Source organism: Sapajus apella, unplaced genomic scaffold (assembly GCF_009761245.1).
Source record: "Sapajus apella isolate SASKATOON/1434 unplaced genomic scaffold, GSC_monkey_1.0 scaffold20, whole genome shotgun sequence".
Classification (NCBI taxonomy): Eukaryota; Metazoa; Chordata; class Mammalia; order Primates; family Cebidae; genus Sapajus; species Sapajus apella.
In genome coordinates, this window is record NW_022436960.1 from 2,527,184 (window position 1) to 2,550,463 (window position 23,280).

Consider the following 23,280-nt stretch of genomic DNA (forward strand, 5'->3'; position numbering starts at 1 on the left):
GAAGCACCTAGATCCCACTTTCTTTACATGGACATCAGTAGGGTAGAGTGGGATTAGTCATTAGCTTTATTCCACATCACATGCTCCACACTGTCCAGAGTTGGCCCTTGAGATATAATCATATTCATTCAACTTAAAAAAAATGTAATTACCAGAGATCCTAGACCCTACATGTGAACACAAAACAAGACCAAACAACCCACATGCTCATTACCCACAGAAATAACTGACTCTATCCCTTGCCATTTTTTGTTATTTTTTATAAAATTAAATGGTTATAATTAGATCAGTCATGACTGGTGTCATGTAACACATCCTCAAATTGGCACATACTTGCTCCTTTTCTGTTACAGTCATGTAATCTTTTGTTTTTGTAAATACTTGCCCTTCTTAATAAGCTGACAACTAGCAACCTCTTACAAATCCAGAATACCAACACGGACACTTAGATACATCTGTCTATGTGCTTCTATGTGTCTGGAGCTCCTATGTACTCCAAATAACAGCTTTTGCCTATATATTATATTGAAATTAAATACTATACAAATATATTAGTAATAATACTTGTTTCATGACATGCTATCATAAATGGTCCACATATGACAATCTTTGTCTTCACTTACACATTTCTTTATTATTGCATTCATTGATTCACTTACAATCCCTACCTAGGAACCATTAAAGCCCAAGAACCTGAACTTCTACTCTGAACTTCATTCCCTTAGAGAGAATAACTAGGTCTCTTTTTGATGGACTTTAGAGTTTAGGGTTTAATCAAAATGAATGATTTATATGCCCCAGAATTACTCATCACTGATCCAAGCTTGACATTTTTCCTCATGTATTTACTTATACACTGTTTATTGATTATACATATTATTTCATTTATGGTTTCACCAACAAAATAATTTAATATCTATGAATCACAAACACCCAAGATCAAGATCTTTGGCTGCTATTCCAGGCTCATTTCCCACAGAGCTGGTAGATAAGATCTCTTTTTAATTGGGCCTCAGATTGTACCTATAGATTAATCAATAACGTTATTCCTACCCATCCCATGTGTGTCACTGCTCTTTGCTCACTCATCTTTCACTTAATGTCCTTGTAACTTAAAGACAGTACAGTGAAAAGCCTATCATCTCATTCCACGACCAGAACACTGGCAATTTGTCCCATATTTGTAGGTGCTCCCTCCCCAACAATTTAAAAGCCTAGATCTTTAGCAACAGAGGAATCTTCTTAAAATATGGTGCACAATAGAGTAGAATATTAAGCAACTGTGAAAATGAATACAACCCCCTCCGATTTTGTTTGTAACGAATTTCAGTTGTACTAAAATGAATTCATCTTAACCCATGGTTCATTACGTATTCCCAATATTGGTCCACGCATGGCATTCTTTCATTTGTTTTGATTTTATTACTGCATTTTTTAATTGACAGATCAAATTATGCGTATTTATCGTGTACGACATGATGTTTTGAAGTATATACATCGTCGGATCGCTAGCTAATTAATATACCCATTACCTCTCATAGTCGTCACTTTTGTGATGAGAACACTTCACATCCACTCTCTCAGCATTGTTTGTTTGTTTGTTTTTTGAGATGGAGTCTCACATTGTCATCTGGGCTGAAGTGCAGTGGTGAGATCTCAGCTCACTGCAACCTCTACCTCCTGGGTTCAAGCAATCCTCCTGTCTTAGCCTCCCAAGTAGCTGGAATTACAGGTGTCCACCACCATGCCTGGTTAATTTTTTGTATTTTTAGTAGAGATGGGTTTTCACTATGTTGGCCAGGCTGGTCTTGAATGCCTGACCTCGTGATCCACCGGCCTCAGCTTCCCAAAGTGCTGGGATTACAGGCGTGAGCCACTGTGCCCAGCCAGCATGTTTAATTCTATTTATGTTTGTGGTAGCTATTCATTCCTTTGAATTAATTCCATGGACAACATGAATAGTCCCCTTCAAAGCAAGAACAAGAACTCTGTTACTTACATGTGCCTCTCTGCTCCTTATCCACCTACATGTCAGCAACATCTCCATCACTGTATAATGAATAAGTCAGATCTGGCATATTGAATATGTGGAGTAAAAACCAGATTTTAGAAAAGTCAAGAGGCAGCACAGATTTCTATTTTTTTAAGGGACCTAAGTCCTGTTGTACCAAATTTTTTAAAAACTCCAGTTTTTGTTAAATTCCCACCATTAGCCCAAGAATGCCACTGAGTTTATTTATTGTCTTTGTTAATCACTAATTTAGGCAGCATAGTGAAAACTCCTAAACCTATACCCTAAGAAAATAATAAAAACTATGCATATTCCAAATTCTGTCACTTAAGCACCACCCACCCAGGTAAGAACCAAGGTGATCTTTTTTATTGGTCTTTCTTGATTAGAATTGGATATATTTATGTTCCCACTTCTTAACACATTTTCACCAATGGTCTGTGTTTGATCTTAATTTATGAATCTATTCATTTATTTATTTTATATTCACTTATGGAATAATTTATTAGTATTTTTATTTTCTTCAAAGAAAATGCAAAATGGCCTAAAATATTATTACAAGTAACTGACTCTATGCTGTTTATCCACAGTGAGCAGAACCTCATTACCCTTTTATTTATATGGACATTTTAAATGATAAATTAACCTTATTCATCTATGTTTGTCTTCATTTAAATAATCCCTTTCACACAATCAGTAGGACTGCTATACTCCAACAACAACCAAGCTAAGAATCAAATCAAGAACTTTTGATTCTTATATAGCAACTGCAACAACAACAACAAAAATACTTAGGAATACACCTAACCAAAGAGGTGAAAGATCTCTACAAGGAAAACTACAAAACACTGAAAAAAATCATAGACGACACAAGCAAATGGAAACACATCTCATGTTCAGAGGTGGGCAGAGTCAATATTGTGAAAATGACCATAATGCCAAAAACAATCTACAGATTAAATGCAATTCCCACCCAAATACCATCATCATTCTTCAGAGAACTAGAAAAAACCATCCTAAAATTCATATGAAACCAAAAAAGAGGCCACATCGCCAAAGCAATACTAAGCATAATGAACAAATCTGGAGGCATTACATTGCCCAACTTCAAACTATACTACAAGGCTGCAGTCACCAAAACAGCATGATACTCATAAAAATAGGCACGTAGACCAATGGAAAAGAATAGAGAACCCAGAAATAAAGCCAAATATTTACAGCCAACTGATATTCAACAAAGCAAACAAAAACGTAAAGTGGGGAAAGGACAGCCTATTCAACAAATGGTGCTGGGATAATTGGCAAGACACATGTAGAAAAATAAAACTGGATCATCATCTCTTACACCTTAAACAAAAGTCAACTCAAAATGGAAGACTTAAAATCTAAGACCAGAAATCAAAAAAACTCTACAATATAACATTGGGAAAACTCTTCTAGATATTGGCTTAGGCAAAGAGTTTATGACCAAGAATGCAAAAACAAATGCAACAAAAACAAAAATAAATAGATGGGACCTAACGAAACTAAAAAGCTTCTGCACAGCAAAAAAATAATCAGCAAGGTAAACAGACACCCCTCAGAGTAGGAGAAAACATTTGCAAACTACAATCTGACAAAGGACTAATATTCAGAATCTACAAAGAACTCAAGCAAATCAGCAAAAAATCAAAAATAATCTATCAAAAAGTGGGCAAAGGACATGAATAGACAATTCCCCAAAAAAGATACATAAATGGCCAGCAAACATGAAAAAATGCTAATTATCAGAGAAATGCAAATTAAAACCACAATGGGATGTCACCTTACTCCTGCAAAAATGGCCATAATTAAAAAATAAAAAATTAACTAATGTTGGCATGGATGTGGTGAAAAGGAAACATTTCTACACTGCTGGTGGGAATGTAAAGTAGTACAACCACTATGGAAAACAGTATGAAGATTCCTTAAAGAGTTAAAAGTAAAACTACTATTTAACCCAGCAATCCCACTACTGGGTATCTACCCAGAGGAAAAGAAGTCATTATATGAAAAAGACACTGGCACACGCATGTTTATAGCAGCACAATTCACAATTGCAAGGATATGAAACCAGCCTACATGCCCATCAACCCACGAGTGGATAAGGAAAATGTGTTGTGTATATATATATATACATACATATATATACACTGCAGAATATTACTCTGCCATAAAAAAGAACAACATAATGGCATTCACAGCAACCCAGATGGAGCTGAAGACCATTGTTCTAAGTGAATTAACTTCGGAATAAAACCAAACATCTTATGCTCTTACTTATAAGTGGGAGCTAAGCAATGAGGATGCCTAGGCATAATAATGACATAATGAACTTTGGGGACTTGGGGGGAAGGTTTGTAGGGGTGAAGAATAAAAGGCTATACATTAGGTATAGTGTGCACTGTCCAGGTAACAGGTGCACCACAATCTCTGAAATCACCACTGAAGAACTTACTCACGTAACCAAAAACCACCTGTTCCCCCAAAATTATTGAAATAAAAATAGAAAATTAAAAATTGCAGTGATTAAATATATAGTACAATAATTGTTAGCTATATTACTAACATTTTTATTATTTTATTATACTCATCATTTTGTCATTGCTATGATGGAAGTGTTGTTGATGCTATAGATAATAAAAAAGTATTCTGTCAATAAAAAATAAATAGATAATCCCTTCTTTCATTTACTCAGAATAATGCCGTCAAAAACTGTGAACCTGCATACTCTGAATAAGAGCTCTAAATAACACTAACATCTGCGCATAAGCTCAACGGATGGCCCCTGCTTGATCTTTCAGGTAGGCAGTTTTGTAAGCAATTTCCTTTTTTTCCCTTTTCATATTAAAATACAGAACAAAATTAACAGCTGCCAACCCAGAAACATACATCTGTCCATACATTCCTAACCAATGTGGTAACAGCCTTGAACTGTTTACTTACTAGAACTCAGCTTCTCAGAAATATTTAATAATAATATGTATCTCATTACATTCTCCCATAACTGATGCATATCCAGCCCTCTTTAGCTGGATTCATTGGTATGTGTCTTTATTTACTCTGCACTGATTTACTACTAATAATAGGATTCGTATCAGATCTGCAAAATCCCAAGCACAAGATGCTTACATTCCTCACTGCAGCTAAAAGCTCATGCCCCACTGAGGCAGTAAATTAGATTTGGTTTTATAATGGACCTCAGAGTAATATAGTTTAATCAAAATCCTTGATTTAAGCACCCTAGAGTACTTATCAATGGCTTAGTTGAGACTTTATTTATACATTTGCTTATTGATTTAATTCATTAATTGACTAAAAATCACTTTACCAATATTCATGAATCACAACAAATCAAAAATAAGATATATGAATATTATAACTGGTATATGTAGGCTAATTTCTCCATGAGCTAATCCACTGAATCTCCTTCTACAGGGGAGCTCACTGCTGCACATATGGAGCAACCGACATCCTTATGCAGCCCCATGCTCAACGTCAGCCCCATGCTCAATGTGGCCCATGTAGGGTCCTCTGTCTTTAGCCTTTCCTCAACTTTGTCAAATTTTAAATATTTAACAAAGAACATAAAGGAATCTCTTGTTTTACTTCACTGACAACACTTTTTTCCCTTCCTTGTGTTTTCTCTGTCAATAGCTTAGAAACCTAAATCTATATCAATGGCAGAATGTGTAAATAAAGAGTGGTAAAAAATGAAATATTAAACAAATGTAAACTGAGTGAAGCACGCTCTTCCATTTTTTAATGGAACCCACTTGTTCAGAATTATATTGATCTTAAATTTTGTTTCAGGGTACATTTTCACCAATGTTCACTGTTTTTTAAGTTTTATTTTATTTTTAAAATAAAATAAAATTTTGTTTAATTGACAAATCATTCTTGCCCCTCTTTATGTATTCATCTATTTGCTTATTTACTAGTAATAGATTAATTTAACCTTATATCCATCTTTTGAAAACAAATTAACAAGGATAAATCTGCAAGCATCCAAAACTTAATATAACATGAATCCATCTGTGAACATCAAGCAGTTAGGAGCCTAGTCCATCTTTTATATGGACATCAGCTGTATAGAAATTACTTTATCCTAATACTTCATAATTTATATCCATCACTGGTCTGTCATTTGTTCTCTTTTAACTAATTATGACATAAACTTATTCATTCATTCCCTTACAATCCATAGCAGAGAATTCAAAGAAACTGTTAAAAACTCTGAATAAAACTAACATCACGCCATTGCACCCCAGCCTAAGCAACAAGAGTGAAACTCCATCTCAAAAAAAAAAGGAAACAGAAAGAAAAAATCTGAAAAGTCCTCGCAAAACAAACATGACTAACCACAGATCACTGATAGAACAATAATGATAGCATTTGAAATACTGCATGAATTACCAAAATATGACACAAAGACACAAAGTGAGCACATGCTGTTGTAAAATACTTTGTTTTTTACACATTAAAAGTCTGTGGGAAAAAAAAAAAAAAAAAAAAAAAACACACTAACATCTGTCAATCTGCCCATTACCCAGAGGTAAGCGATTAGATCTTCCTTCTCATTGTTGTTCAATGAACTCAATGACTGGAACTGGATTAACAGTAATTCTTAGCACCTGACACGTTCTCAACACTGGTCCTCTTCCATTTTCTTATTATTTATGGAAAACCCTTTCCCTTCTAAGTAAGAGCCACCATCCATCCCTGTGCTTGTGTGTATTTTATTGACTTCAATGCATCAAAAACATAATAATCCATTGGTTCATGCTTGTCTTTCTTTTTTTATTCATTTACACATTTGTTTAATAAGTTTGTTTATACATTTGTTCAATTTGTTTAGTGATTTACTGATCAATTCACTTATTAATACTAATGTAATCAATACCATGAGCTGTAAAAGGGTTAAGATGAAGACTGCGGTTCCTATTCCCTAACTACAGGCCCATCTATAAAGGTGGGAGACTGGGTGTGTCTTACAGTGGGTTTCAGTGGTGCCCTACGTGGATTAATCCTGCCCTCACTCAGCACTCGTCATGCTTAGCCCTCTTCCCTTTGGTCAGCTACTTAATCAGATATTAGTTAATGTTCGTAATTTTCTTTGAAACAAAAAAACTGAAGACTGGCGAATCAACACCAACAAAACAGAACAGCATCGATTATTACTACATGATCTTTTCATATCTTCCTTACCTCAATGAACTAACCACCCTTACCTAAAAGAAGTAACCATTAAACCATAGCCAGTATTTTAACGGCTTTTGGTGCTTAATAAAATCTATTTATAATAGGCCAGACACATGGCTCATGCATTTTGGGAGGCCAAGGCGGGTAGATGGCTTGAGCCCAGGAGTTTGAGACCAGCCTAGGCCAACATGATGAAACCTCATCTCTACAAAAAAGACAAAAAACAACAGCCAGGCATGGTGGCATGTGCCTGCGGTCCCAGATACTAGGGAGGCTGAGGCAGGAGCATCGCTTAAGCCTGGAGGTTGAGGCTGAGGTAAGCTGTGACTGCACCACTGCACCCCAGCTTGGGTGACAGAGTAAGACTCTGCCTCAAAAAAGAGAAAGGAAAATAATCCTCGTTCCAGTATACACTTTAATGCTTAGTGTGTGTTGTTTCCATTTTTTTCTCACTTGTCATTGATTCATCACTGATTAGCCAATAATAATACAATCAATACCCATGGATTAGAAAAATATAAAACTGAATATTCCTCTCATTGGCTTATAGCAGTGCTGAGCAATAAAATATATAATGCAAGCCACACAAATACTTGTAAATTTTCTAGAAGCTACAGTTTTAAAAAGTAAAAAAAAAAAAGGTGAAACAGTAATTACACATTTTATTTAGCCCAATATATAATACACTATCATCGTAACATTTAATCAATATAAATAATTCTAGAAATATTTTACCTTTTTTATACTGAGGCTTCTAAACTCAATATAATTTTCCATGTAGATCACATGTCAATTAGACTAGTCACATTCCAAGTGCACAGTAGCCCCTGTGGCTAGCAGTGATGTCAGACAGTGCATGTCTATAATCTAATTTCCCACAGAAATAATACACTATAAATCATCCTATAATGCATCTAAGTATGACACATATGGATCAATGATTCAATCAACATTCTTCATACATGGCAATGCTGCCGTCATCACTTGCCCATACTTGGCCCTTTTTCTTTTAATTCGTCTGTATTTCAAAGATGACACAATGAGTTACCATAAACCCACCATCTTCTTGCCCAATAGAATACTGATAATCACTTTCACTCTTCCTGTGTGCTGCCGTCTTATGCAGTTGATGACATAGGTCTTTATCAATGGAGGACTGCTTAAATCAACAGTGGCATAAAATGTATACAAATATTAAATGTCCAGCAACACAAATAAAATAGCCTGACTGTATTTTTCGTGGAAGTGGCGTTGAGTTGGATTAATCATGAACACCGATTCATATAACATTCTCCTCATTGGTCCATGCATGTTCTGTAATATTTTCATATGTGGAGCTTTTTATTTCTTTTAAATAATACAGTCAACATCCATGAACAAATCATCCAAACCAACAACAAGTACTCTCACTGACCTTTCATTGGCCTCCATGCTCCTTGCCCACAGAGAAAGGAGCCCAGTCCTCATCATTACATAACAGCAGATCACCTGCAGTGCACTCATTCTGTAGAAGAGAAAGCAGGTGTGAAAGATACTAGATTTAAACTTTTTAAATATTAAAAGTGTAGAATACTGGATTAAGCATCATCCTTGGCTTGTGCCACATTCTCAACATTGGCCCCTGGTTGGCCCTCTTTCTCTACACTGACCCACTTCATTCTTAACTGACTTAATCAATTGATTATTTTAATTATTAATTTAATGAACACCATTGAGTAGATCACCTAAAACAAAAAGGAGAATGATGACCATAATAAACCCTGTCTATGTGCCCCCTCTTATATGAGTGACAGGCCAGATAGGGAGAACCCACATCATCTGGCCAGCAGGACTGCGGAGTTGCTGTGAGGTGGCACTGCTCAGTGCCTCCTATTCTTTTTGTAAGTGGAAGTGGTTCTTGTGGCCTTCGTGTCTATAGATAATTTACCATATGAGACAGATAACCTATAAGATCTTTGAATTTAAAAAATCTATTCATTTATTGATTTTTATAATATAATCAATGAAAACACCAAAAATCTAACATTAAAACCAAGAAAAACAGTAGTACATTATAGACAGATGATAGATATATCGATAGATAGATAGATAGATAATCTTTTAATTTTTTAAATATTTTTTTCTCTGTTACTGGAGAAATAGAAACCTTTATATAATGGGCTTCACTTGTTCAGAAACGTATGGATATATTTGATTCATGACACACTTTCGTCATTGGTCAAAGCTCAGCCTTCTTTACACACAGCGACAATGAGTTGCATGTTCCTCACTAACAAATGTAACACAAGAGATCTTTTATTTATGGAATACACTTACATTGATTTAAACTAATCACAGACCCTGGTCTATGTTACGTTATGATCCTTTCCCATGCAATGGAATCTCTAGCGTTTATCAATCATTTTTGAAGTAAATAATTTCATATGGTGAATATCCACAAAGCTCTATTCAACACACTATGACTTTCACAGTAACTTTTTGATCCTTTACCATCAAGATACATAGACCTCCAACATTAGAGAAATGTTCGCAGAAACTATGGGGTACACATTCACGTAATACTCACTAGTTATAAAATAAACGCATAAGCTTATGCTGTTTTTTCATGAATGAAAGACTTTTTTGCCAGTGAACCTCAATTGTACAGAACTGGATTAATCATGTTTGTTTCAAGGAACATCACCATCACCGACTGATATGGTTTGGCTCTGTGCCCCTACCCAAATCTCATCTTGAATTATACTCCCATAAATCCCGGTGGGAGATAATTTGAATCACAGAGCAGTTTCCCCCATACTGTTCTCATGGTAGCGAATAAGTCTCATGAGAACTGATGGCTTTATCGGGGGGTTCTGCTTTTGCATTTTTCTCATTTTCTTTTGCCACCACCATGTAAGAAGTGCCTTCTCCTCCTGCCATGATTCTGAGGCCTCCCAGCCATGTGGAACTGTAAGTCCAATTAAACCTCTTTTTCTTCCCAGTCTTGGGTATGTCTTTATCGACAGTGTGAAAACAGACTAGTACAGTAAATTGGTACCAGAAGTGGGGTTTATTGCTGAAAAGATACCCAAAAATGTATGAGTGACTTTGGAACTGGGTAACGGACAGAGGTTGGAAGAGTTTGGAGGGCTGAGAAGAAGACAGGAAAAGGTAGGAAAGTTTGGAACCTCCTAGAGACTTGTTGAATGGCTTTGACAGAAATGGTGATAGTGATATAAACAGTAAGGTCCAGCTTGAGGTGGTCTCAGGTGGAGATGAGGAACTTCTTGGGAACTGGAGCAAAGGTGATTCTTGTTATGTTTTAGCAAAGAGACCGGCAGCATTTTGCTCCTGCCCTAGAGATTTTTGGAACTTTGAACTTGAGAGAGATGATTTAGGGTATCTGGTGGAGGCAATTTCTAAGCAGCAAAGCATTCAAATGGGGGGCTTGGGTGCTGTTAAAAGCATTCCATTTTAAAAGGGAAACAGAGCATAAAAGTTCAGAAAATTTGCAGCCTGGTGATGCAGTAGAAAAGAAAAACCTGTTTTCTGAGAAGAAATTCAATCTGGCTGCAGATATTTGCATAAGTAACAAGGAGCTGAATGTTAATCCCCAAGACAATGGGGAAAATGTGTCCAGGGCCTGTCACAGGTCTTCATGGCATGCCCCCTACATCATAGACCCAGAAGTCAAGGAGGAAAAAATGGTTTGATGGGCTGGGCCAAGGGTGCCCATGCTGTGTGCAACCTAGGGACTTGGTACCCTGTGTCCCAACCACCTCAGCCATTGCTAAAAAGGGCCAAGGTAAAGTTCAGTCCATGGTTTCAAAGGGTGCAAACCCCAAACCTTGGCAGCTTCCACATGGTATTGAGCCTGCAAGCGCACAGAAATCAATAATGGAGGTTTGGGAACCTCCACCTGGATTTCAGAAGACGTACGGAAACACCTGGATGCCCAGGCAAAAGTTTGCTGCAGAGGTGAGGCCCTCACGGAGAATCTTCACTAGGGCAATGTGGAAGGGAAATGTGGGGTCAATGGCCCCACACAGAGTCCCCACTGGGGCACCGCCTAGTGGAGCTCTGAGAAGAGGGCCACCGTCCTCCAGACCCCAGAATGGTAGATCCACAAGCTTGTACCACCATGCACCTGGAAAAGCCACAGACAGGCTTTTCAATGCCAGACTGTGAAAGCAGCCAGGAGGAAGGGTGTACCATGCAAAGCCACAGGGGCAGAGATGCCCAAGACCATGGGAACTCACCTCTTGCATCAGCGTGACCTGGATGTGAGACCTGGAGTCAAAGGAGATGATTTTGGAACTTTAAAATTCAACTGCCCCACTGGATTTTGGACTTGCACAGGCCCTGTAACCACTTTGTTTTGGCCAATTTCTCCCATTTGGAATGGCCGTATTTACCCAATATCTGTACCCACATTGTATCTAGAGAGTAAATAGTTTGCTTTTGATTTTACAGACTCATAAGCAGAAGGGACTTGCCTTGTCTCAGATGAGACTCTGGCCTGTGGACTTTTGGGTTAATGCTGAAGTGAGTTAAGACTTTGGGAAACTGTTGGGAAGGCATGATTGGTTTTGAAATGTGAGGACATGAGATTTGGAGGGGCCAGGGGCAGGATGATGTGATTTAGCTCTGTGTCCCCCCTCAAATCTCATCTTGATCATACTCCCATAATTCCCATATGTTGTGGGAGGGACACGGTCGGAGATAATTTGAATCATGGGGGTGATTCCCCCATTCTGTTCTCATGGTAGTGAGTAAGTTTCATGAGATCTGATGATTTTATCGTGGGTTTCCGCTTTTGCATCTTCCTCATTTTCTCTTACCTCCGCCTCTTCTTCTTCCCAGTCTTGGGTATGTCTTTATCAGCAGTGTGAAAACAAACTAATAACTGGTTCATAATCAACTCTTTTATTTAATTTTTGTATTGATGTATTCATATTTAATATTGAGAAAACTACCATGAACCAACCACCTAACACAAGTGACTGATACAGTAGCCAGTAGCCATATTTAAATTAATAAAAATTAAGTCATATAAAAAATTCAGTTACCCATGAACACCAGCCACATTTCAAGGACTCAATAATCACGTGACTAGTAGCTACCATATTGTGCAGAACAGATTACAGAGCATTTCCATCACTGCAGAAAGTTCTATTGGGGCCATGCTTGGTGGTTCATACCTGCAATCCCAGCACATTGGGAGGTCAAGGCCAGTGGATTGCTTGAGCCCAAGAGTTTGAGACCAGCCTGGGTAACATGGGGAAACCCCATCTCTACAAAAAATACAAAAATTAGCTGGGCATGGTAGTGCATAGCTGTAGTATCAACTACTCAGGAGGCTGAGGGTGTGAAGAGCATCTGAGCTCAGGGAGGTCTGGCCTGGGAAACAGAGTGAGACCCTGTCTCAAGGCAAAAAAAAAAAAAAAAGGTGGGGGGTGTTATAGTCTGGAACCTTTTCTAATGAACCTAATTGGATTAATCATAATCCCCACTCCATGAAACACCATCATTGGTTTATGCTAACACTCTTTGATTTGATTTGATCATTCCTAAAGAAGTTTTAATGAGCAACCATAAATCCAATCTCTTACTCTGTTAATAGAACACTCACATCATCTTTCATCTCTTCGTGTGCTCCTTACTCAGAGTAAATAGCCCAGATTTCTATTTATAGGCAAACGTGTAAATAAACTATGTACATGTACAAAATGAAATATAAAACAGCTGGCAAAGGGAGTGCAACAGGGTAGGCTATTTGTATGGCAGTCAGAACTTAATTAATGATAATCCTTTCATTCTCGGATCACTGTCATCACAAGTCCATGTTCTGGCCTTTTGTTTATTTTATACATTTAGGTAATTATTTATTTTCAGTACTAAAATCAACATCCAACATGTCCCCATGCAAAAACCAGAATATTAACTAACTGTTTAACCAATGCATTTACTTTTTTTTTTTTTTTCAGATGGGAGTCTTGCTCTGTTGCCCAGGCTGGACTGCAATGCTCTTGGCTCACTATAGCCTCCACCTCCCAGGTTCAAGCGATTCTCCTGCCTCAGGCTTCTAAGTAGCTGGGATTACAGGCACACACCACCACGCCCAGCTAATTTTTGTATTTTTAGTAGAGACGGTGTTTCACCATGTTGGTCAGGCCGGTCTCGAACTCCTGACCTCGTGATCCACCTGCCTTGGCCTCCCAAAGTGCTGGGATTACAGGCTTGAGCCACCGCACCCGGCCAATAATGCATTTTTAAAAGGACCTTCGATGAACTGAATCGGAATAATCATAATTTGAGGATAATGAGTATTGTACTTTCCTCCCACATGGTCTTGAGGTCTGTCTCAAGAGAGTAAATATAAATTCTAGCTCTGCCCTGATGGAGATCCAGGAGAGGTGGTCATGGGTGTTTACAGTGTATTTTTTATAGGGTACGTCTTTATCCTGGCAAAAAGTGTAATGCCTAAGTATCCTACCTAACCCGTTACCAGGTGTCCCTCTCAAAGGAAACTCATTTACACTGGCAGTCCCCCTATGATTCTTGTCTGATCTGTGTCCAGTCTACTCCTAGCCCCTCTCTAGGAGATCCCCAACCAGGAAAGAAGTTTGATTCAAGTGTATTGGTCAGGTGAGACACAGAGGAAGCAAGTCAACAAAACACATGAAATGAGACAACAGAAGCGGTTTATTACTTACAGATCCTGCATGCCTCACACGGCCACCAGGAAGGGGAAAGCCTGTACTGTGGTCTAGGGCATCTCCCAAGCAGGCTTCCTTCAGAGTTCTCACTGGTGAGTTCAGAGCAAGCCACTATATCTGTGTGGTCCACACAGGCTGTGGGGTCAGTGAGGAAAGTCAAGTGGGCTGCGTCTGGCGGTTCGTTAGGGAGGCAGTGTCCTGGAAGCGGCTGTACAAGGTAGTTATATCTGGATCTGTCACGTTAAGAACTGGGAGGATGTGAAGAACTGCAAATTGTGTCAAGGGTGAGTAAACCTGCTTCTGGAATTAGAAAGTTAAACTTGGGTTCAAAATGGATGCTTAAGCTACATACAATAAAAAGAATTTACTACAATGAGATACGATCACCTTTGTCCTATGTTTGCCCTCTCTTGTTTTATTCGTGTGTTTGTTCATTCATTCATTTGCTTATTTATGAACACCCTTGAATAACTCTCCAGACAAGATTTAAGAACATCAACTATTAATTACATTTTCCTTAAGTACCTTATCTACCCAAGTAAGAGTCAATTTCTCATAAATATTTCATGACTACATAAACTATGATTTGTCCATTCTGTGCAACAGACAGCAACTATTAGAAAAATGAACACCCTGGATCATTTTTAATGGCCTTTATTTGTGTAGAATTTAATTAATAAGCCTCACTGTCTATGAAATATCATCCTCATTATCTATGCTTGGCCCTTTTAAATTTTACTTATCCCTTTAAACAAAAATCATGAAAGAACACTGACGAATTCTAGTCAACCAGCAGAAAACTACCAAGACCTCACTTCATTATGTGGCCCTCTGCCACTGACTTAACACCCCAAACTTCTTCATTAGGGAAGCGTTGATGCAAAAATGTAGCGCATAAATTAACAGCAGAATGCTGCTGAAATGAATGAAACAGCATAAATATTTGTGTTTTAATGTCTTGCAAATTTGTAGAGCTGTGTAATCATAAATCTTAGGTCAGGGTACATTGTCTTCAATAGTTCATGCTTGACTCTCTTGATCTTCTTTATACATGCACCTATTTATGTTTAATTACCTCATAGACACATATAAACCCACCCCAGCCTGAAAATATGAAAAATAAACATAACACATATTACATAGGTGATATATATATAGGATACATGTATAAACATAACATGTGTGATATATATGTAGGATACGTACGTGTGTGTGTGTGTGTTCCTTTTCTTTGCTAATTTGTTACAGAGGACAGTTCAGTAATATTATTTTTATTTGATGACAGTTACACTAAATGAAATTAATCACCCTTGGTTCATGACATTCTCATCACACCGGTCATCTTTGCCTTCATTTGTGTGTCCATTCACGTTTAATAATGCAATCAACAACCACCAACCAACCGCCCAACTTCAAAACACCAACACTAAACATTACTTACATTGGTTGGCTCATGGCTTGTTTCTCATAGAGTTCACAATCAAGACCTTCATTGACAAAGTATCATTAATTTCACTCTGGAGCCTCCATTCTGTGGAACACAAGGCTGATATTGAAAAGAATTTTAAAACCTAGATATTTTTTAATGGCCGTCAGGTGAGAAGCACAGGATTAATTATAATCTTTGCTTCATGACAGTCTCACCACTGGTCCAAGCGTACCTCTCGTTGTATGTAATCATTCATCTATTATTACAATGAGTGTATTTACCATTCTAATCAAAAACAAGAATCATGACTATCACAAACAAACGTCCCTCTGCATCTTACCCAAGAAGGGACCAACCCAGATATTCTTCCTAACGGACGCAGATAATGCGGACTTGGAGTAACAATCATCTTCAACTCCTACTCACCCTTTTCAACGTTTTCCTGGATTTTTTTAAATACAACAAACACAGATGAACCCACCACTGATCTAGAACAAAAATATTGATTAGTACATCCAAATACCACCATCCACTGAGGTAAAAGTCTTGTTTTATTTTAAATCGTCCACAATTGTACATAAATGGATAAATCTTAGTCTTTAGGTCATAAAACGCTGTCTTTGTGGTCCATTCTTGGTACTCGACACTTCTGTACTCATGTAAGTCATTTTTAACTATGCAGCCACTACCCTTCAAGTCACCATTCAGCCCAAGACCAATGACTCTTCTGTATAGTTGTTCATACACTTCCCACCCACAGCCTCAACAGCCTGGAACCTGGGTTTTCTTTTATAATAACCTCACAGAGGCAGAGAATAGAAAGGTGTTTACCAGACCTTAAGTATTCTCACTGCACACACAGAAAAAGGGAACTACATGAGGTGATGGATACGTTAATTCGCTTGATTACGGTAATCATTTCACAATATATGTGCGTATCAAAATGTCGCACTGTCCAACTTTACAAATACATACAATACTTGTTCATCAATGATCTCTTTATAAAGCTGGGGAGTGGGTAACACATTGCCATCACTGGTCCATGCTTGCCTGTCTCTAATTTTGTTAATGCATTCATTCATTTTTAACTGTTCAATCAACGCCCATGAAGCCGGATTTTATTTGTCCGCAGTCACCTTCTTTGGCAGAGAAACCCCAGTGTGCCCATTCTATGGAACACAAAGCCCATTAAAAGAAAGAAAATAGCCTACGAGGCCTTTTCTGCTTGTTAATGTCAGGTTACCAGACCTGGATTAGGTATAATCCTTTGCCCAGAACACATTCTCAGAATTGTTCCATTTGGGGCCTTTATTACCTTATTTCTTTATTCCTTGATTATTTTTAATAACAAAATTAATAGCCACAAACCACTCTGATCTCTTTTTTTAATGTCCCTCGGTTGTGGAGAATTAATCACCATCCCTGGTTTACGACCCACTCCTGTCCTTGCTGCCAGCATGCCTCTCTCTTAGTGTATTGATTGTTAAAACCACCCTTAAAGTAAAATAAATAAATTAAAAAAAAAATAACACTTTAATAAACATCTTTAAACGTAAAAAAAAAACCACCCTTGACAATTACCACTGATGGTTCCCACCTCCATCCCTCCCCATCTCATGCCCCTGCCTCCCTCTACCTTAAACAATCACTCCCAAATCTCCTGGATACAATCCCTTTCCAAATATATGTTTATATATATGTAAATAAATTTACAAGATATATGTAATATATGTATTCTTAAATATTTTCTGTGGATCAGTGGCTTGCAGGATTTTTCAACTGAAGGCTAAAAAGAAGGGTCAAGGGAGAGTGTGAAATATACAAGCTTGAGCTCAGAGCACACCCACCACTGGGGAGTTGGTAAAAGCCCTCAAATCCAGATGGCTGAGACTTCGACCCCTATGCTCATGTCACGAGCCAGTGAGCCCAGTGGTTGCAGCACATATGCTAACACGTCAGTGCCCACCTCCCAAATCCAGCCTCAACCCCCCACTAGCTGGGCAACATCAGGAAAGCAAACGAACCTCTCTGTGCCTGTTTTGCCCTCAGCAAGATAGTCACAGCACTAGTCCCCAAGCAGAGTTACGTTATTATTTGCACACCAATGGCAACCAGGTTAAAAAAAAAAAAATCCTCCGCCCCACCTCTGAGCCCCTCCCTCACCCAAATCTTGGCTCCCTCTGCAGCAGCTCTGGTGTTAGACAGACAGACAGACCAGGTTCCACCCCAGCAGGCACTCGTGAGCTGTGTAACTGCAGAGACGTGACCTGGCTTCTCTGTCTTGTGCCCCGACTTGTACGATTTGTAGAATGAGGAACGCGGCGCCCTCGTGGGTCCAGCCGGAGGGTGACCTGAACTATCGCCCGCCCCTCAAGTAGCCCGCCTTGCACACCTGTACACACCCACCCTATCCCTGTCCCATGCTGCCCACCCCACTGCTCAGACAGTCCCCAGTTTGATCAAAGAAATGAATTAGCTCAATGCTCAGGTCAAGCCAAGGGTTTGGGGGAAGGATGGGACTCGGGCAGGAAATTGTTGGGGTCTGTTCTTTTTTGGACATGCCATCAGAGCTTAAACAAATGCCCTGAAAAACAGAAATCCAACTAAGGGATGAGCTTTGGAAAATGAAAATTCATTTTGTGAAATGGGACTGCCCTTGGGGAAGTCTATGCCATGAGATTCTTGATGTCCAACTTGATTCCAAGAAACCAAAGGAGGCTTCACTATGGGCCTCACCACCCATACACAGCCAGTTTCCTTCCTACCCTCCCGGCCTGTCCTGGGCAGGCATCACCTGGCACAACTGTTCTCAGAGCGACTCAGGGACCTAAAAATAATTCTGTATATTATATAGAGTTATGGTCTACGTGGATATTGTCATATATACATCAATCCGTCCATTGGGGGACTTTCATAAGGGAGTCGTGGGAAGACCACCGGTGTGGGGACTGGCTTCTGCCTTCTTCATACTGTGGGGTCCCTTGGGGAAGGCCTGTCCCCTCCCTGAGCCTCAGGTGGCAATCCTCCCACCAGCCTTTCCTCCCTCCCAAGTGGTGTGAAAATGAAAAGCATCACACTTTAAGTTCAGGTTCCCTCCACGCAGCAAGGATCGTTAATATTGTACCTCCTGTACCCAGCACGTAGTGTTCACAGCATGCCTCAGCATACATTATCTCGTTTGATTCTTACAACAGTCCTGCGAATTAGACATAATAATCATAATTAGCCAATATTTATTGAATGCATACTCTGTACCAAGCACCACGCTGCCTACTTTGCATACATTGACACACCTCTGGGGTGGATACAATTCAACAGTATCTTATAAATTTCCCCCCCCCCCGCCATTTTTGAGCATGCACTTTGTACTGGTACCGGGTCGGAGTGCTGGGGATACAGCAATGGGCAACACGGACAGATCCCCATCCTATGAGAATTCACATCCCTGTGGGTGGATAGGAGCAGAAGATCATCAGAAAAGGTGAGTGTAATGCATGGGATAAAAGACGGTGAGAACTGGGGAGGAAAATAAAGCAGGAAGGGGACAGGCAGTGGCGCGAGGGAGGAAGGCTCACTGCGCGGATGGTATTTGAGCAAAGACATGACTAGTGCTATTTTATACCTAAGGAAACGGACTCGGGGAAGTCAGATGACTTGTAAGTGGTCCCCCAGCAAGGAGATGCTGAGCCAAGGAGGCGAACACGGGCAGTGTGGCTCCGGAGCTGCCCTTTCCTCTTCTTCCCCATGCCTCGTTTTGGCAGCCAACTCCCACCGCCAGCCCGCAACTCGAGTTTGAGAGTAAACCACGAGGCGGGTGTGAAGGTTTTTCTGACCTCCCGCACAGGCAGCCCCAAAAGCAGAGGGAATCCCCAGGCTGTACCATTAGACCTGGATGAGTGAATAAACTGTCCTTCTTGGAGGAGCTGTAGCAGTTACAGTTCTCACAGGACGTGCCCAGACTCTGGAGTCAGACAATGCTGGGATCACAGTGAAACTCAACATGCTAAACCCATATCCTCCCACCTGGCAGTTAGGGTATCCGATGGCCCCCCAGAGCCACCCCACACACAGCCACATGCCACCAGGGCTCAGGTTACAGACATGCTGTACCAGGAATGGGAGGAGGCCACCCAGTCCTCAAGCCCCACATGGTAAGAGATTCAGAATGTTTCTAGCTGGCCGCCTCCAAAAGAACAAGTTGAAAAATGTTTCTAAAATAACTATTTTCTCCCCCCAAAAAACAAGTAGGGAAAGAAGTTTAATGAAATCATACATGAGAACTGGAAAACCTTGCCCACTACTGCTAGAAACCATGAAGTTTAATGAATTTCAACCTCAGAAACTTCAATTAAGAGACTTTTAATCATTTGTCTCGCCTTTTACCTACTCAGCTTCTCCCCAGCTCCCATCCAACTCCGGTGTAACTCCCTACACCGCAGGGAAATTCCTTCACAGGAGTTTCACCGCTCCTAGGGCTTAATCTTTCCTTAGATGGATCATGTCTCTTCGCTGTATGGAACTCTTACTTCCATCACTAGAACTTCTAGTTTTAAATTAGTATTTCTGTTTCAATTCCATTGATTCTCTCTCCAAAGACAAGCTCACAGGCCTCTCTGAGCACCTGTTCAGCCATTGATTCTTACCTGACAATGATATCAAATGACATCTCAATAACAATACTTACAACAACTGTCATTTTCATTGTAAGTAAATATTTGTTGAATGCTCATCATCTGGAAGCATTCTTTTTTTTTTTTTTTGGAGACAGGGTTTCCCTCTGTCACCCAAGCTGAAGCGCAGCAGCACAGCCTTGACTTCCCAGCAATCTTCTCATCTCAGCCTCACGAGTAACTAGGACCACAGATGTGCACCACTACACCCAGATAATTTTTTACCTTTTCTGTAGAGATTGGGGGGGTCTCCCTATGTGTCTCAGGCTGCTTTCAAACTCCTGGGCTCAAGCCATCCTCCCACCTCAGCCTCCCAAAGTGCTGGGATTACAGGCATGAGCCACCCTGCCCAGTCTGGAATGCTCTCTTTTAAGGAATTTATATGTTTGCCTGATTTAATTCTCAAGTACTAATTAGTAAGGTACTATCAGTATTAGTAAGGTACTACTGGTACAACTGAAGAAACTGAGGCACAGAAATTAAATATGTTGTCCAAACTCACAAAAGTAGTCAATGGCACAGCTGAGGTGGAAACCTTAGCACCTGGAATGTGTGAGGCAGGGCCCACACATTCTGAGCAGGTTCTCAAAACCTGTCTGCTAACATTATATGCAGCGAGGCTCACTGATGGCCATTCAGACCTCCATCCCGTCCCCTCCCTCCTTGCCTTGCACAGGAGTCACTTTTACATACGCTACCATTAGCATTCAGTCAGAATGCGAGGTGCCAGGAATCTACTTTGACTTGATTAATTGTACTGTAGTGATATGTGTGGTCCTTGTTTGTGTGATCATTACAAACAGAACACACTAGAGATATTACGTGGGAAATAAACTTGGATTTGATTGGATGAGAAGTTCAGCTCACTGACAGACCAAGAGAGTGAGTCCAACATGAGTGAACCCCAAGGCATGCAGAGGTTTTCAGACATGGTCATAGAAAAGGAGCTAAACAGGTTGAGGGGTGAGTTTGGAAGGAAAGAAGACTAGAGTTCAAACGCTGGGTCCGCACTGGCTCCCTCTATGGTTTCGGGTAAGTCACTTACCACTCCTACACTCTGGTTTCCTTTTGCTTAATTAAGAATGGAAATTGCTATCATGGAGGGTGGCTGTGATGATTTAGAGGAGATAAAATTATGCCAAGTGCCAATGAAGGGCTGTGTATGCGGTTGAGGCTTAGGGCTTAGTCATCCAGGAGAGCAAGTGGAAAGGCAGATGCCTGCTCTTCCTCAGCGCTGCGTAAAAACAGCAGAGACAGGGAGTTGCCACTGAGCAGCTCACGGAGCACTACAGCTAGGACTTGGTCCCTGTAAGCTGCCATCCCACTTGTTGTCCCACAGCCACCTGAGCCAGCCAGTGCGCTCAGACGCAGAACAGAAGGCAGGAGCTTCACCAGCAAGCTCCACTCAGAGGGAACCTCTCTTCAAAGATCAAGTAAGCCTTTGATCTTAGTGAGAAATTGACTATTCTCTCTCATTGCTCTCTCCTTCCACCACCTGTGCTTCAGTTCACTCATCCATCTTACCAGCTTTCATCAGGTAGCCAGCCATCTCTCCAGCTATGCGTGCATCTTGATGCAGCCATCCATCCCGCCAAAGACCTCACATCCATCCTTCCACCTCTCCATTTTGCAGAGGAATCACACAGACCTAAGTTGGAATCCTGGGTCTTGCTTCCCAGCCGACTTTGGGCAAGTTACTAACCTCAAAGTCCTCTAGTCTGTAAAATCAAGGGAAATCAGATGTTGCCAAGGTCAGGATTTAAAGAGAGTAGAGACATACCCGTGTCTGGCCTCAGCAAAGTCACTAAATGTTCATTCCCTCTGTTTCTGCAGTCTGGTTGGGATTTATGCAAGGAAAAAAAGCCACCGCATCTTGCATGACATGTTGAGAAGTGCTTTTTAGAAATTATCTGCGATGTTTTAGTGGCGTGCTTTCTCCGGCGGCACCCTGGGCTGGGCACTGGCCAAACTGGTTTGGGGTGGTGGTCCCCCCGGACTCAGAGCAGAGAGTGCCATCTAGTGGATAGGCACCTGCCGGGGTCCCCTGTTGGTCCCAGGTCACAACCGCTGAGGTCAGGCAGCTGAACGGTGAGCCAGGAGGTCCAAGCGAACCAGACCCCCGACTGTAGGCTGCCCTTTTTGGGATGGGTGCGAGGGCTGTTTTAATCACTCAGGGAGCCTGGGCTGCCAGGACCTTTGTTTTATGGGCGATAGCCAGCTGTGTTTTGCCTGTCTGCCTCCCCCTGCCCAACTCCCCTTTGAAGATTTCTGGGAAAAAGAATTACTCTAGCAGCTACTGTTTGCTGAGTGTTTCTAACATATTAGACATGAGGCTGAACTTACCCCATTTTGCAGTGAGAACACTGGGCTCTGCTGAGATTGGGTTTCTCATTTAAGGTCCAGGCAGACATTCAACCCCTAAATTTCAACCCCTACTTACCTTCTAGAGCCCCAGATCCCCTTGAAAGAGCAGTAGATCCTTTCAACACTGACTTGACCAAGCCAACTGTAAAAGAAATTTATGAGTCAATCGAGAGTACTTGAATGCGGCAGAGATGTTGGATGATATTAAGGAAATGCTATTAATTTTTTACCTGTGATAATGGTATTGTGGCTATATTTTTAAGAAAGAAAAGCTTCTTATTTATAAATACAAACAAAAAATGCTCAGAGAAAACAATATGGTGTCTGAAATTCACTTGGAAGTAGTCCAGGGGTAGGAGCGGAGGCACAGGAACAGAGGCAGAGTTTAGGGTTTAGATGACACAAGAGGGGGCAGGGTGTGATGGCAACCATTTCTGGGTGATGACAATATGAAAATTGAGCAAACTGTGTAAAAATATGTACTATTTTCTCTACTTTTGTGTTGTTTGAAATTTCCTATAATAAAGGGAGTTTTAAATCAACAAGTGAACATACAGTGCGGGAGATGAAGGGCTGGGGGTGGAGGGTGCCGTTTACAAGAGCAAAGGGGCCTGGGGGATGAGAGAAAGCTTGCCAGATAGCAGGGAACTGATTCACAGGGGCAAATCCCCCAGAGTGAAAAGGGACCCAGAGGGGCTGGATCCAGAGGAAAGAGAACCATTCCGCGTTCGGTGGACTGAGGACGATGTACCAGGGTGCAGACTGCTGCAGAAGCCCAGAGACTCCCTGAAACCCCCACCCAGCCCTCCCCACCCCACCCTCACTCCCAGCCCACCTCCCCAAGCCCTCCAGTTCCCTCCCTGACCCCAAGGCCCTTCCCTGGCTGGA

At 40.6% G+C, this 23,280-nt stretch overlaps 1 long non-coding RNA gene and 1 other non-coding gene across 2 annotated transcripts in view; both read right to left on the bottom strand.

The window, feature by feature from the left end:
* The window catches only part of LOC116557757, an 82,467-nt gene that overhangs the window by 41,802 nt on the left and 17,385 nt on the right, over nucleotides 1-23,280 (bottom strand). The window contains exons 5-7 of the long non-coding RNA XR_004271681.1: nucleotides 21,553-22,534; nucleotides 13,927-18,554; nucleotides 8,646-8,735 (exon numbers count right to left, since the gene is read on the bottom strand). This is a non-coding gene — a long non-coding RNA (uncharacterized LOC116557757). The remainder of the gene's footprint in view (nucleotides 1-8,645; nucleotides 8,736-13,926; nucleotides 18,555-21,552; nucleotides 22,535-23,280) is intronic.
* LOC116558093 lies at nucleotides 750-821 on the bottom strand. The gene has a single exon (XR_004271829.1). It is a non-coding gene; the product is annotated as a small nucleolar RNA SNORD113/SNORD114 family (small nucleolar RNA).